Source organism: Equus asinus, chromosome X (genome assembly GCF_041296235.1).
Source record: "Equus asinus isolate D_3611 breed Donkey chromosome X, EquAss-T2T_v2, whole genome shotgun sequence".
In the NCBI taxonomy this organism is placed as follows: Eukaryota; Metazoa; Chordata; class Mammalia; order Perissodactyla; family Equidae; genus Equus; species Equus asinus.
In genome coordinates this window covers 2,057,299-2,070,519 of record NC_091820.1, presented here as the reverse complement: position 1 = coordinate 2,070,519, position 13,221 = coordinate 2,057,299, and the positions used below count along the sequence as shown (strand labels likewise).

General features: G+C 39.6%; 1 protein-coding gene across 1 annotated transcript in view; it reads right to left on the bottom strand.

Annotated features, from left to right (window-relative positions):
- The window catches only part of LOC106845887 (uncharacterized), a 369,420-nt gene that overhangs the window by 22,520 nt on the left and 333,679 nt on the right, over positions 1 to 13,221 (bottom strand). The window lies entirely within an intron of this gene.

The window sequence follows — 13,221 nt, the reverse complement described above, 5'->3', positions numbered from 1 at the left end:
TACTGGGGGGTTTTGAGGAGAAGAAGGAAAAATAAAAAAATAAAAACAAAAGTACTTAAAGTATTTGTTACGCTACACTTTGAAAACATTTTCCTGAAAATAAATAAATATAAACAGAAACAATTCTCTCGACCCTTAGAAGCAAAAATATCCATCTCTTATGAGCGATCTTAGACACTGATACTTCAACATTGCACGGACAAATTCTAAAGTCAATTGAGATTCCTTATTTCCAATTTTGGTCACGGATTTTCTTGGGAATCAGCGGCAGCCTTAAGAAACTTCTTTAAAATGTGCAAAAGCTCATTATACACACAATTTCCCATGCAATTTCTCCTGGACTCTCCGAATTTCCTCCTCGACCCTCCATTGGACTCCAGCTGGACACTTAGGGTGCAAGATATTCAGAGAGAACAGAAGTCTACAGAAGACAAAAGAGGTGGAATGGAGATGCAGCCGCCTGTGCTGTCCCTGAAGTTTGCAGAGCATGGGTGCCCGCAGCCCATGAAATCCAGAGGGTCTGCAACCATCGCTGCCCAGGCACATCACCTGACAGAGAAGAGCAGAGCATCTCCTGTCCAGCACATAGCCAGGAGACATACTGTTTATCTGACAATTTATGTCACTCTGGATAGGACATGGTTTCCAAGAGGAACTTTCTGTCAGCACACGGAGGCAATTTCTCTAAAGCTATTTATTGGTGTCAAGTTGTAATTTTCAAGGTCTCCAGGACAGGACTGAGATTTCTGAATGCAAGAGCTGAAATGAGCAGAAGGTGCCATCTTCCCATAAGAATATGCAAAACTGAAAATTGGTGTGATGTATCCCAACTTCAGATCAATTTGTGTGTTTAAGATTAAAATCAATATGGACATGTTAAATAGGATCTAAATTAAATGAATTAACTATGTATACTGATGATCACTGAAAATCTTTTACAAACGTGTGGAATATTCACAAAGAGGAATTAAGAATGCCTCCTTTCTCCTGTACAAAGAAAACAGCATTTCCTTGAAAAACACTTGGAACTGTAGGGGAAGAAGAAATATTCCTCTACCCTTCTAGGTCCTTCTGGCTGGTCTAAGAACTAAATTGACATGAGACAGAATAACAGGAGAAAATCAATCAAGTTTAATAACGTATATAGGGGAGAAACCCAGGAAATTTGAGTAACTCGCCAACGTGGTGAAGCCACCACCTTAAATATCATCTTCAGCTAAAGACCAAGGAGGATGTTGGGGGTTGTGGTTTGGAACGTCAAAGGGGGCGCAGGGAATTCACATGGAGACAGAAAAGCAAATGTTTGGTGAACAAGTGTTTGCTATGTCTTGCAAAATGGAGAGGACTTTGATCAAATGGCCCTTGCTAGATTCCTCCCTGCCTACCACACTTAGTTCATACTATACTGTAGTTATCTATGGTGATAGCTCCTTCTTGGAACAGGCCTTCTATTTTAAATTATCTTAGGCAGTTAGGCAGAAGGTCAAAGTTTCTTCCTGAGTCTTTTACTCTTAAAAATAATCAAGCCAAAGAGATACATTTTGGCGTAGCAAATTCTGCTCCGCTAGAGAATCAAATGATTACTAGAATATTGTAAAACCATCAATAAAATGCAAACCGAATTGCTGATCTGACCATCTTTTGTCTCTAATGTGTGATAATATGAGGCTTAGAGTCTGAATAGGATTCAAAGTAAAAATATCATGGTAATGTATCTAGATAGCAGAGAAAAAAATATTAATGCCACCAAAAGAAAAAAGAATCAAGTCTGAAATAATCAGTGATATTCATGAGTGAAATAGTCATCAGCAGCATCTTCTTTCATTTACAGAGAGCAGAATTAAGTAGTATTGATTTGCCCACTACCTATCTATGTGAGCACTTCGATTCATAAGGATAAAGAGTATAAATGACTGCAAGTTAGAATATCTTTCCATCGTCACCTGTACACTGTGAATAAAATGAAGCAAATGACACACATGCAACCAAGATGTATATTATTATCTCTTTGTTTTTCTGTTCTGCTGCATTTCGCAACAAATCAGATCCTTTGAAACAATATCAAGCTGCATCTTGAGCTATACCTGGATATTTAACATCTTTATTTGAAAGCATGTTACTAGACCAATTATAGTAACAAGTACCACCGTGAGGGCTGAAAATCTTGACTATAATCTCTTGTAATAAAAAGAAAATAAATCCAATGCAAAGCTTTGTGAGAATAACATTTCACTTTCTTTAAAACTCCCTGTCTAGCTGTCTAGTTAGAGACATTGGTGATTCATTTTTACAAAATAGGTATCTATGTTTTTTTTCTGCAGCCTATTGAGATATAATTGACACAGAACATTGTGTAAGTTTGAGGCATACAGTATAATACTTCAATACAGTATATATAGCAAAATGATTACAATAAGGTTAGTTAACACATCCCTCACCTCACACAACTATTTTTGTGCCTGTGTGAGAACATTTAAGAGCTACTTTCTTGGCAACTTTCAAGAATAGAATGCACTATTGTTAACTATAGTCACACTCTGTACACTAGATCCCTAGATCTTACTCATCTTCTAGCTGAAAGTTTGAATTGGTCTTGGTGACTCTACGGTGTCCCGAATTACACTCTTGATCCCTCTCCTGTCTCCAGAACACCGTGCCTAGGTCAGCTCCCACAGCCCCTCAGGACTTCTCATTCCAACTCGGAGCTGGGCAGCACCTGCCAGCCTGTTCATCAGCCTGATTCCCTTCCAGGGGAATGCCAAGTTTCCCTTCTCTGTGGGCCCGACAGCCTACAGAATGCCCCATGGTCAATTAGTTCAAGTTAAGAAGTGAATAGATTGTGATACCTTGTTTCAGCCAGAAAACGCTAGTGAACCCTCAACATGCAATGCAAATGAAGAGCAGGGAGCAAGGAAGAGAGGAGAAGAGAGAGAAGGGCAAGAGACAGAAGAGAGGAGAAGGGAAGGATTTCTTGTCATAGCAAACCAGTAAAAATAACAATTTTGGGGAAGAGGCATTTTCTTGAACCCTTTGCATCTTACCAAAAAAAGTTTAATTTTTCCATAGACAGCATAAAGTTTTTCTTACCCATCATTTTTAAATATATATAGTTGTTTTATTTAATTTTCTTTTGCCTTCTCTACATCATTTCATTTTTTTTTTAATTAGAGAGGGCAATTTTCCTTTATATGTAGCATGTATTTGTCCCCTACCTGCTTGGTTGTTTTTTCCGGATTTTTTTAAGGTACTCTGCCATCTATAATTAGACACAATTATTCGTCAGTTCTTGTTGATTAACATATGCAATTGTGTCATAGGACAAGGCAATCTCTTAATAAATTGTTGCCTCTCAGATGACAGAACAAGAAGAGCCTGGCATTTTTCCGAGATCTATAAATATTGCATTTCCTGTTTCCAAGGGCTGTACCAATTTTCAACATTTTCTCTCTAATTAAGAAAGCATGTATAAACTTATTTTAACAAAAATGCATTGCTCTATTAAATGCTCATCAAGCTTAATTAATTTTTCATTAAAAATCTTTAAAATATTTAAAGATAGAAGAAACATTAGAAATTTTAAAATTGTTTAATAATTATCCATATTTTTCATTCAATATTTGCATTTGAGGAATACCAACCATGAACTTAACCGGAAATACCCATTGGTTACAAGTCAGAGGCTTTTGCACAGCTCCTGTCCAGGTATGGCATTGCACACAGCAGGCAGGAACGCACAGGGATGGAGACCGTGGGCCCAGGTTCGATTCCCAGGTCCATCTCTTCCCAGCTGTAGGACCCAGATGAGTTCCTCACCGCTATCAAGTCCGTAGAGGCTATATTAAAGAAAATTCCCCTAGTGTGAATTTAAAGGAGAGGAATAATTTTTAAGACAAGATCCCAACTATGTGACCAATGTGCCCTAGGTAACTGGTACACACGGCCTCTGGCAAAATTTGAAAACTTGGAACTATTTGTGGTCACTATTTACGACTTCTTAGATGTAAATAGGATCTTTATAGTCACTCTTATGACTATTTGTGACTTATTGGGGGTAAATAAGATTGTTTTTTGTTTACTAAAAAGCTCTTACAGAATAGACCTTTACATTTTAAATGTGAAGCTGCCAGTTCTTGTGGAGAAATTGAAAGCCTTGTGCATTGCTGTTGGGGTGTAAAATGGTGCAGCTGCTATGGAAAACAGAATGGCAGCTCTTCAAAAAATTAAAAATAGAATTATCATATGATCCAGGAACCCTATTTCTGGATATATACCTAAAGAGAATCAAAAGTGGAGTATCAAAGTAATATTTGCACGCCCATGTTCATAGCAGCATTATTCACAATAGCCAAAAAGGGGAAACAAAGTAAATGCCCATTGATGGATGAATGGATAAACAAAACATAATCTATACTATATAATGGAATATTATTTGGCTTTGAAAAGGAGGAAATTCTAACACATGGTGTCACATGGATAAACACTGAAGATGAGCTAAGTGAAATCAGCCAGTCACAAAAGGACAAATACTATGATTCCACTTGTATGAGGTACCTAGAGGAGTGAAATTCATGGAGACAGAAAGTAGAATGGTGGCTGCCAGGGGTGGGGGAGGAGAGAATGGGGATTTATTTAATGGAGACAGAGTTTCAGTTTGGAAAGATAAAAAAGTTCTGGTGAGAGGCCGGCCCCATGGCTTAGCGGTTAAATTCAGCGTGCTCCACTTCAGTGACCTGGGTTCAGTTCCCGGATGCAGACCTACATCACTCATTGGTGGCCATATTGTGGCAGCAATCCACATACAAAATAGAGGAAGATTGGCACAGATGTTAGCTCAGGGTGAATCTTCCTCAGCAAAAAAAAAAAAAAAAAACACTTCTGGTGAGAGGTTGCACAATAACTTGAATATACTTAACACTACTGAACTAGACACTTAAAAATGGTTGTGATGGTAAATTTTGTGAGTTTTTTTAAACCACAATTAAAAATAAAAAGATTAAAAAACCCAAAAGTAATAAACAAATAATAAAATGTAAATATAATATAGAAAAATGAATAACTAAATAAAAATGTGTAATACAATATTTAAAGAAATTGAAGCAAATTTTAAAAAGATAAAATAAAGAAATCCATAATGAAAACAGTACCAAAATGCTGAATAAAGACAGCATCCGTATTATGGATTTTTGCAGCCATGTTAGGCTCCAATATGACTTAGTACGACCTTCAATCACAGCTCCTCTGGCCTCCAAGAGCCGGTTGCCTTAATTCTAGCTTAGTAGTTCCCAAGAGGGGGCAATTTTGTCCCCCAGGAGATACTTGGCAATGTCTGGGGACATGTTTGGTTGAGGGAGGGGTGCTCCTGGCATCTGGTGGGTGGAGAGCAGGGATGCTGCTCAGCATCCTGCAGGGCACAGAGTCATTGATGCCAAATGTCCACAGTGCTGGAGGTAAGAATCCCGTCTGGCTGAGCATGTTTTAGTCAAGATTTCATTGCCACGTCAGCCTCCCTGACCAGACTGGAATTTGTGACATGATAAATCTCTGTCTCATTTTTTGTAGACCCCATGTTTCCATCTGCATTGCCCAGAGGACAGGAGGTGGTTGTGGGGTCCTGAATGCTCACTGCCAAATTTAAGGCAATCCCCATAAAACAGAGCGTGCCAGCCACCACTGAGCAAAACCTCCAGCCCACACTGTCTCTACAAAGACAAGCCCAACCTACAAAGTTGATATTTACGTTTGTTATTCCTATTTTCAAAATATATATCTTGCCATCTAATGTCTATTCGTGATCAACATTCACTAGACTCCAGGCGGGGAAGGAAACCTGCTCCATCCTCTTCCAACATTCCATGCAGTGACTTAGAGAAGTGAAACTTTAGAGGATTGGGTGATCTTGATGTAAACATCCCTGGACCGTGGACCGTACAAACTTCATCGTGCCTTCCTGCTTCCGTTGCCATTTTTCAGTAGTTTCTAAAAAAGTGTAGCTTAAATGTGAACACTATTTATGGTAAAGTTCAGTTTACATATTGTAAAAATATTTCACCTTAAATCTGACTTCCCCTCATGGGGAGAAACACGCACACAGAGCAGAGTGTACACGTGAATTCTCTGCCTTAGAAAGCACCACACGGTGAAAGTAGAGAAAAGCATTCATCCTGAGATCCCAAGTTTATCTCACTCCCAGGTCAGTGATGGCCGATGCTGTTACATCAATGTCTGTTCCACAGGCCAAAAAAGGGAAAGACTGAACTTCCAAAATAACACGCACGCATCAGTACCCACGGTAAGCCTGCTGTCATTCACAGAGTGGCAAAACACTATGTTTATGAGTTATCAACATAACCCATAAAGTTATTATCCCAAATTAAATTCTTGCTTCTTCTACCTGAGTAATTTGCAGTAAAAATCTATTACAGTGAACAATAAAAAATCGTTATATCTAATATAAGAAAATTACATTGCAAAATGTTGATTGGAAATTTTAATTGTGTTTATATTTGGCTATAATTTTAAACCAAGATGATCTAGACAGGCAATACTTACTGCCTTTGGGAGTCCTTAATAGTGGACATAAGGAAGCTTATTTAGTATGGCTAATTTCTCAGAGGCAACAAATGGCGAGATAGATAAGAGCCTCAAAGGATGCCATAAGCAACTTGTCTTAAATCATGTATAAAATCGTTGCCTGCCTTGACATAATCATCAATTCCAGGCTCCCAAGCAAAACTTGGCAATTGCATCTGGAGCTCCCTAACGTGAGCTTGGAGTGGAGCCGCCGTTTGACTCAGGCTCATCCGAAGTCAGGGACCAGCCTTGATTCCAGAAGCTCAGCATTGAAAACCTGACTAACACAACGTCTTGCTGAGCATTGGGCATCGACTACACAACAACTAATGGTGTCATAGTCTACAGACAAAAGATAAAGGTAAAGAAAGATGACAACAGCATGCTGACCCACTCAAGAAACTCTTTTGGGGGGCTGGCCCCGTGGCCGAGTGGTTAAGTTCGCGCGCTCCGCTGCAGGCGGCCCAGTGTTTCGTTGGTTCAAATCCTGGGCGCGGACATGGCACTGCTCATCAAACCACGCTGAGGCAGCATCCCACATGCCACAACTACAAGGACCCACAATGAAGAATATACAACTATGTACTGGGGGGCTTTGGGGAGAAAAAGGAAACAAAATTAAATCTTTAAAAAAAAAAAAAGAAAGAAAGAAAGAAACTTTCGGTTTAAATAGAATAAGTATTAGGGTTCTCCAGAGAAACAAAACCAAGAGCTATATATTTGTAGAGACAGACTTATTATAGGAATTGGCTCACGTAGTTATGGAGGCTGAGAAGTCGCACCATCTGCTGTCTGCAAAGCGGAGACCTAGGAAAGCTAGTGATGTCACTTCTAGCCTGAGTTCAAAGGGCTGAGATCCAAGAGAGCTGATGGTCTAAGCTCCAGCCTGAGGGCAGAAGATTGATGTCCCAGCTCATGCAGGCAGCCAGAGAACACATTCCTCCTTCCTCCACCTTTTTATTCCACTCAGGCCCTCAAAGGTTGGATGATGCCCACTCGCATTGCGGAGGACCATCTGCTTTACCCATCTACTGAGTCAAGTGCTAATTTCATCCAGAAACGCCCTCACAGACACACGCGGAAATAATATTTAACCAAATAGCTGGGTACCCTATGACCCACACACTTAGAATTAACCATCACAGCAATTTATCAAAACAGCCACAGTCAACTGGTATGGACTGAAATAGATACCCAACTCTGTGAAATACACGTGCATCGATCAGAGGTTCTCAGCCTCAGCACTATTGACACTTGGGGCCAGTAACTCTTTTCTGGTGGAGACTGTCCGGTGCCCTGTAGGGTATTGAGCAGCATTCCTGGGGTCCACAACTAGATGCCAGAAGTACCCCGTCCTTCCAAATGAGGCATTCAAAACTGTCTCCAGACATTTCAAAGTGCTCGCTGAGGAGGAAAATTACTCCCAGTTGAGAACTCCTGGCATATCGAAGAATAGAAGAACATTAACAAAGGACATTGAACAAAGTTATTTCTGTATGCTAGGCTTTGGGATGGTTTTTATTTTATTGTATATTTCTTTGAGAAACTCACGAACCAGTACTTTTAAAATGAATGAATAAATGCACCTTTAATCTTAAAATCACCTGAAAACAATTAAATTATATAATCATATAATCACTTAATTTGTGAACCATTTCTGAATGAGTATAAAACAATTGCTTACTTGTTTTACAACGAATCTGAGTACAAAACATTGATTCTTTTCACTTCTTACAGAATGCTCTCAGGTTCAGAAAATTGGGGCTTTGGATGACTTTGATTCCAAAAACTCTTTTGCCATATTTTATCAACTCAAATATGTTCACATGCCTGCTCACAATTAATCAATAGCGTGATAATAATGGTACTAACCATAATCATTTTCCCATGGATGGCACTTTGCAATCTCTATATCATTTTCACTTTCTTTATCCACATTCGAGCTTCACAGGAAATGCTGAAGAAAGATGTTTGCACACCTGATTTGGCAATGGGGAAACTAAGACAGAGAGAAAGACCTTGACATAGCACACTCACATAGCAATTCAGGGAAAATACAGAATGGAAACACAAACCTTTCTAATCTAAATTTAGTACCCATATCCATTTTTGCCTCACCATTCTCTCTATCTTCCAGAATATTCCTTTCATTGCAAGAAACAGAAAAAGAAACAAGTTCAATTACACGGTCTGCATGTACACCAATTACATTTTTCTTTCTAAACAGCATCAGTTTTCCCCATGGCTTCATTAACTCACCTAGGCCTCCTTCCCTCGCTTGTAATCAATATTTTGACTGGGTCAGTGTGAAATGAAATTCACTTTGAATCATTTCTGGAGCAGCCACTTGAAGCATGGTACTGCCTGTTAAAAGGCTTCAAAGTTTAAAAAATGAAGAAGAAGAAGAAAAAAAAGAATGATGTCATCTTGTAATGAAGTTCTCTGTTCTTATTCTGGTGTCCATTGGTTCTCCCAAAGCAATTAATGTTTGGAAGTCAGGAGACCCATGGATTCCTCAAAATACTCTGCAATGCTTTGTGCTAGATATGTATAAGTGCATTTTACTTGGAAGAGGGTCTATGTCTTTCATCAGATTCTCAAAGGTATCAGATACTCTAAAATGTTAAGCTTCATTCATTCATCCATTCATTCATTTGTTAAGAAATCACTGTGCACTTATCCTGTGCTAGGCATAAAACTGAACATATCAAATTCTGGAAGTCCAGGTGACCTGAAATGTTTTAGGAAATTATAGTTAACCACGGCTAGTGCCTCCACTTCTGGGTGGGGGTACCAGAAGATAAGGAAGGGAGAAAGCTAAGGCCAGTGCATGAAGACCCTTGAGTATCTCATTAAAGTATCTTGAACGTTACTTGAATGGTATTAAACACATTAAGAGTTGTGATGAGTGAAGCAGACAGTGTCTTCACAAAGGTGGTCAGTCAAGGGCAGACAACTCCACAGGCAACTCAACTGTTGCAATCTTTCTGTCACCAGGTGCAAGTGTTGCTTACTGTCTTATTTTCCTTAGGTTTTCCTTCATTTTATAAAAATAGCCAGACATATCCTGCAACACGAGGATTCATATACAGCTAATTCTATCATTGACTCTTTATAAGAGATTCCACTACTCCGCTACGACAATGTCGACTGGACATCTATTTCCCCTTCATCATTTAGGAAAGGATGAGGGTAGGCATGAACCTCGTGCATGGAGAGGTTGAAGATTCACTGGACATATTAGAGGGGCGTAATTGATGGAACCAGTGGATTGAAGATGAAGGTCATTGAAATGAAGTGTGTCAAGGAACTGTGAGGCCAATCTTGGTAAGGCATGGGTCATTCACATCCACATACACTGAGTGAGATCTCAGGATGAGGGTCAAGAAAAGGAGAGCCGAGGATCTAATGTTTCCATTACAACATGGACACACTCATGAGACTAATGTGACCAAAATGCTCTAAAGAACTGAGACACAAAGATGTAGACAGGATTCATCACCCCTATCCTCTTACTCACTGGGATGGAAGATGGGAGGGGGAGACCAGCAGTGCTCAGAATGGCTTCTGGCAAAAGCTGCACTTGTGTTTTAGGAATGCTTTTAAGGAGCTCTGAACTTCAAAACTTGAAAGTCAGCATTTTCATACTGACCTTTGGACAAGGTGTGAATATGTATATGTTTCACAGTCATTAAAAGGTCTTGTGTGGGGCCGGCCCGGTGGCGCAGCAGTTAAGTTCGCACATTCCGCTTCAGCAGCCCGGGTTTCGCCAGTTCGGATCCTGGGTGTGGACCTATGCACTGCTTGGCAAGCCATGCTGTGGCAGGCATCCCACATATAAAGTAGAGGAAGATGGGCATGGATGTTAGCTCAGGGCCAGTCTTCCTCAGCAAAAAGAGGAGGATTGGCCACAGACGTCAGCTCAGGGCTAATCTTCCTCAAAAAAAAAAAAGAGGTCTTGTGTGAGAAATGCAAACTCTACAGTCATCACCTTTTTCTACGGATGTGATAGTTAAGCTTTTTAAATGCTTTTAGGTAAGACTCCGGATTGAAAGGGGTCATTGTTCCAGTGAGACAGCTCTTCTTTATTCACTTGGAAAATGTTTCAAAAGTTTACATTTGTGCTTAATGACAATTCTCCTCAGGGCTATTTCTTTCCAAATAGTAACATTTACTCCTTAAGGCAACAATTCTTTTAATTTTCTAAAGAATAATAGCTAAATTATCCTCTGTTCTTATTAAGGTATATTTCACTAAACATAAAGCTGACCATTTTAAGCTGTTCGATTCACAGTGCTGTGCAACCGCCATCTCTACAGAATCCCAAAACATTTTCATCAGTTGATTCTTTTTTGATACCATAATTCCCTCTATGAATTTGTCACATCGTAAAATTGCATTCCATAAAAACTGAGACAGGAAAGCACACTTTAAATGTCTTCCATCAATACACAGAAGAGAAGCGTTAATATTTTCTCCTCTCTTTCTCCCCTTTTCTTTCTGCAGCAGGCTCTTTTGTGGAAACCCGAAGCCTTGCTATACAAATGTCATTCAGACTGCAGGGAGCAACGGGCCTTTCCAGGCTGAAGAACACTCTATTATTTAATACCGCTCCAAGATAATCTTTTCAACTGCCATTTTCTAGTGAGGGTCCTCAAAGCTGACTCTGAAAAGAACAGATGCCAGCCTTTATTCGCCAAGGAACATCACCAGTTAAGTGACTTTTACCTTTGCCCGATGGGACCCTGACCAGGAGCCTCTGATAGCACAATAACACCAGTGTCATCTTGCTGAGAGTTTTCAACAGTCTCTCTCCTCGTCCATACAACACTCTTGAATCCATCCAGAAAAAAAAAGTAGCCTGACATCAAAATCACTTATGGAATGAGGCCTTTGTGTTGGGCTACCAATATCAAAAAATGAGTTGAGGGAAATAAAACTATTGCGAATGCAATCATGTTTGTTTATGATTTCATTTCAACTTGTTCCGAAAGATGTCCCATGAATTCAAGGAAACGGGGTACTCCAATCCTATTCACAATGGGCTTCCATTCTCAAGATGCTCACACTGTTTGGAGAAGGTACAGTGCTTCAGGACAAGCAGGAAATTGATCATAAAAGAAGCCATCATGGCAGAAAAGAGGGTCACCTGCAAATTGTGATGAGGGTACTCAGAAAGAACACCTCATAGCAACTTGAAGGATCAGAGAAAGCTCCTCAAAGGAAATGGTGCTTACACTAAAACTAAAGGAATGTCAGAAGAAAGCCAGATGAAAGCTCTGAGAGAACGTTCTAGAAGAAGGGATATTTTTCTCCAGGCAGACATAGCCACATGGCCATGGACCTAGAAGTAAGAAGCATGCATATTCTGGGAATTTGGTGTGATTGGAGCAGGAAGGAATAGCAAGAAGTACAATGAGACAGATAGATAATCAAGGTCCACCTCACAAAAGCTATCAATGGACCCTATAAAGAGTATGGGTTATTCTGGTGGGCATATAGAGCTGCCATACACGGGCTTGGAGCAGGGAGACCACAATCAGACTTGTGCGTTTTAGGAAGATGACCCTGGTGACAGTTGGGAGAAATAATGAGTTGGGGTTTAGAAGGGGGACAGAACATTTAGGTGACCTGTGCATACATCTTTTCTCCACATCGCTTACTTTTTGGAAAAAGCCACATCCAAGAATGCAATGATGATGTTAAATGATATATCAAGTGGTACCCTATCTGGGAAAACAGTATGTCTACAACAGGTGGTGCAATAGTCATATTTTTCATGAAATATGTATCTTTCACAGTCAGTAAGTATCCCCCATTACAATATTTTGATATAGAAAAATCCCCACAACTTTACAATTCTGCATATCCCATGATCTCTTCCAAAATCTACCCTTTCTGAATCTGGATAATTTACTAAATATTAGTACCACAGGTTGAACTGTGTCCCCCCAAAAGACATATCCAAATCTTAATCTCCAGAATCTCTGAATGTGATCTTTCTTGAAAATAGGATCTTTGCAGAGGTAATTAAAGTAAGGATCAAGATGAGGTCATCCTGGATTAGGGTGGCCTTAAATCTAGTGATGAGTGTCCTTATAAGAGACAGAAGAAGAAAGACACAGACACAGAGGAGAAGCCATGTGAAGATAGAGGTAAAGATGGGAGGGATGTGGCCACAAGCCAAGGGAAACCTGGAGCCCCCAGAAGCTGGAAGAGTCAGGAAGAATCCTCCCCTGGAGCTTCAGGGGCGAGCACGGTCCTGTGACACCTTCATCTTAGACTTCTGGTCTGCAGAACTGGGACAGGATAAATGTCTGTTTTTAAGTCACTCAGTTTGTAGTAATTTGTTATGGCAGCCTTAGCAAACCAATGCAATAGGTACATGCTTGGTCCAACATGAAGCTTTGAAAACTATTCTGAATTTGAATTTAAAACAGTTCAAAATAGCTGATTTGATTGGAATGTGACAAATACATTACTTTTTTTAAAAAACAGAAGTAAAATCACACTCAAGATGACATAAAATAATAGTAAAATATAAAAATAGCAATCAAAGATGCAATAAACTATAACTTTTCTTCTTATAATGATTTTTCAGAAACAAATATCAATAATATCTCCCTATGGCAATTTCACTATATCAAAATA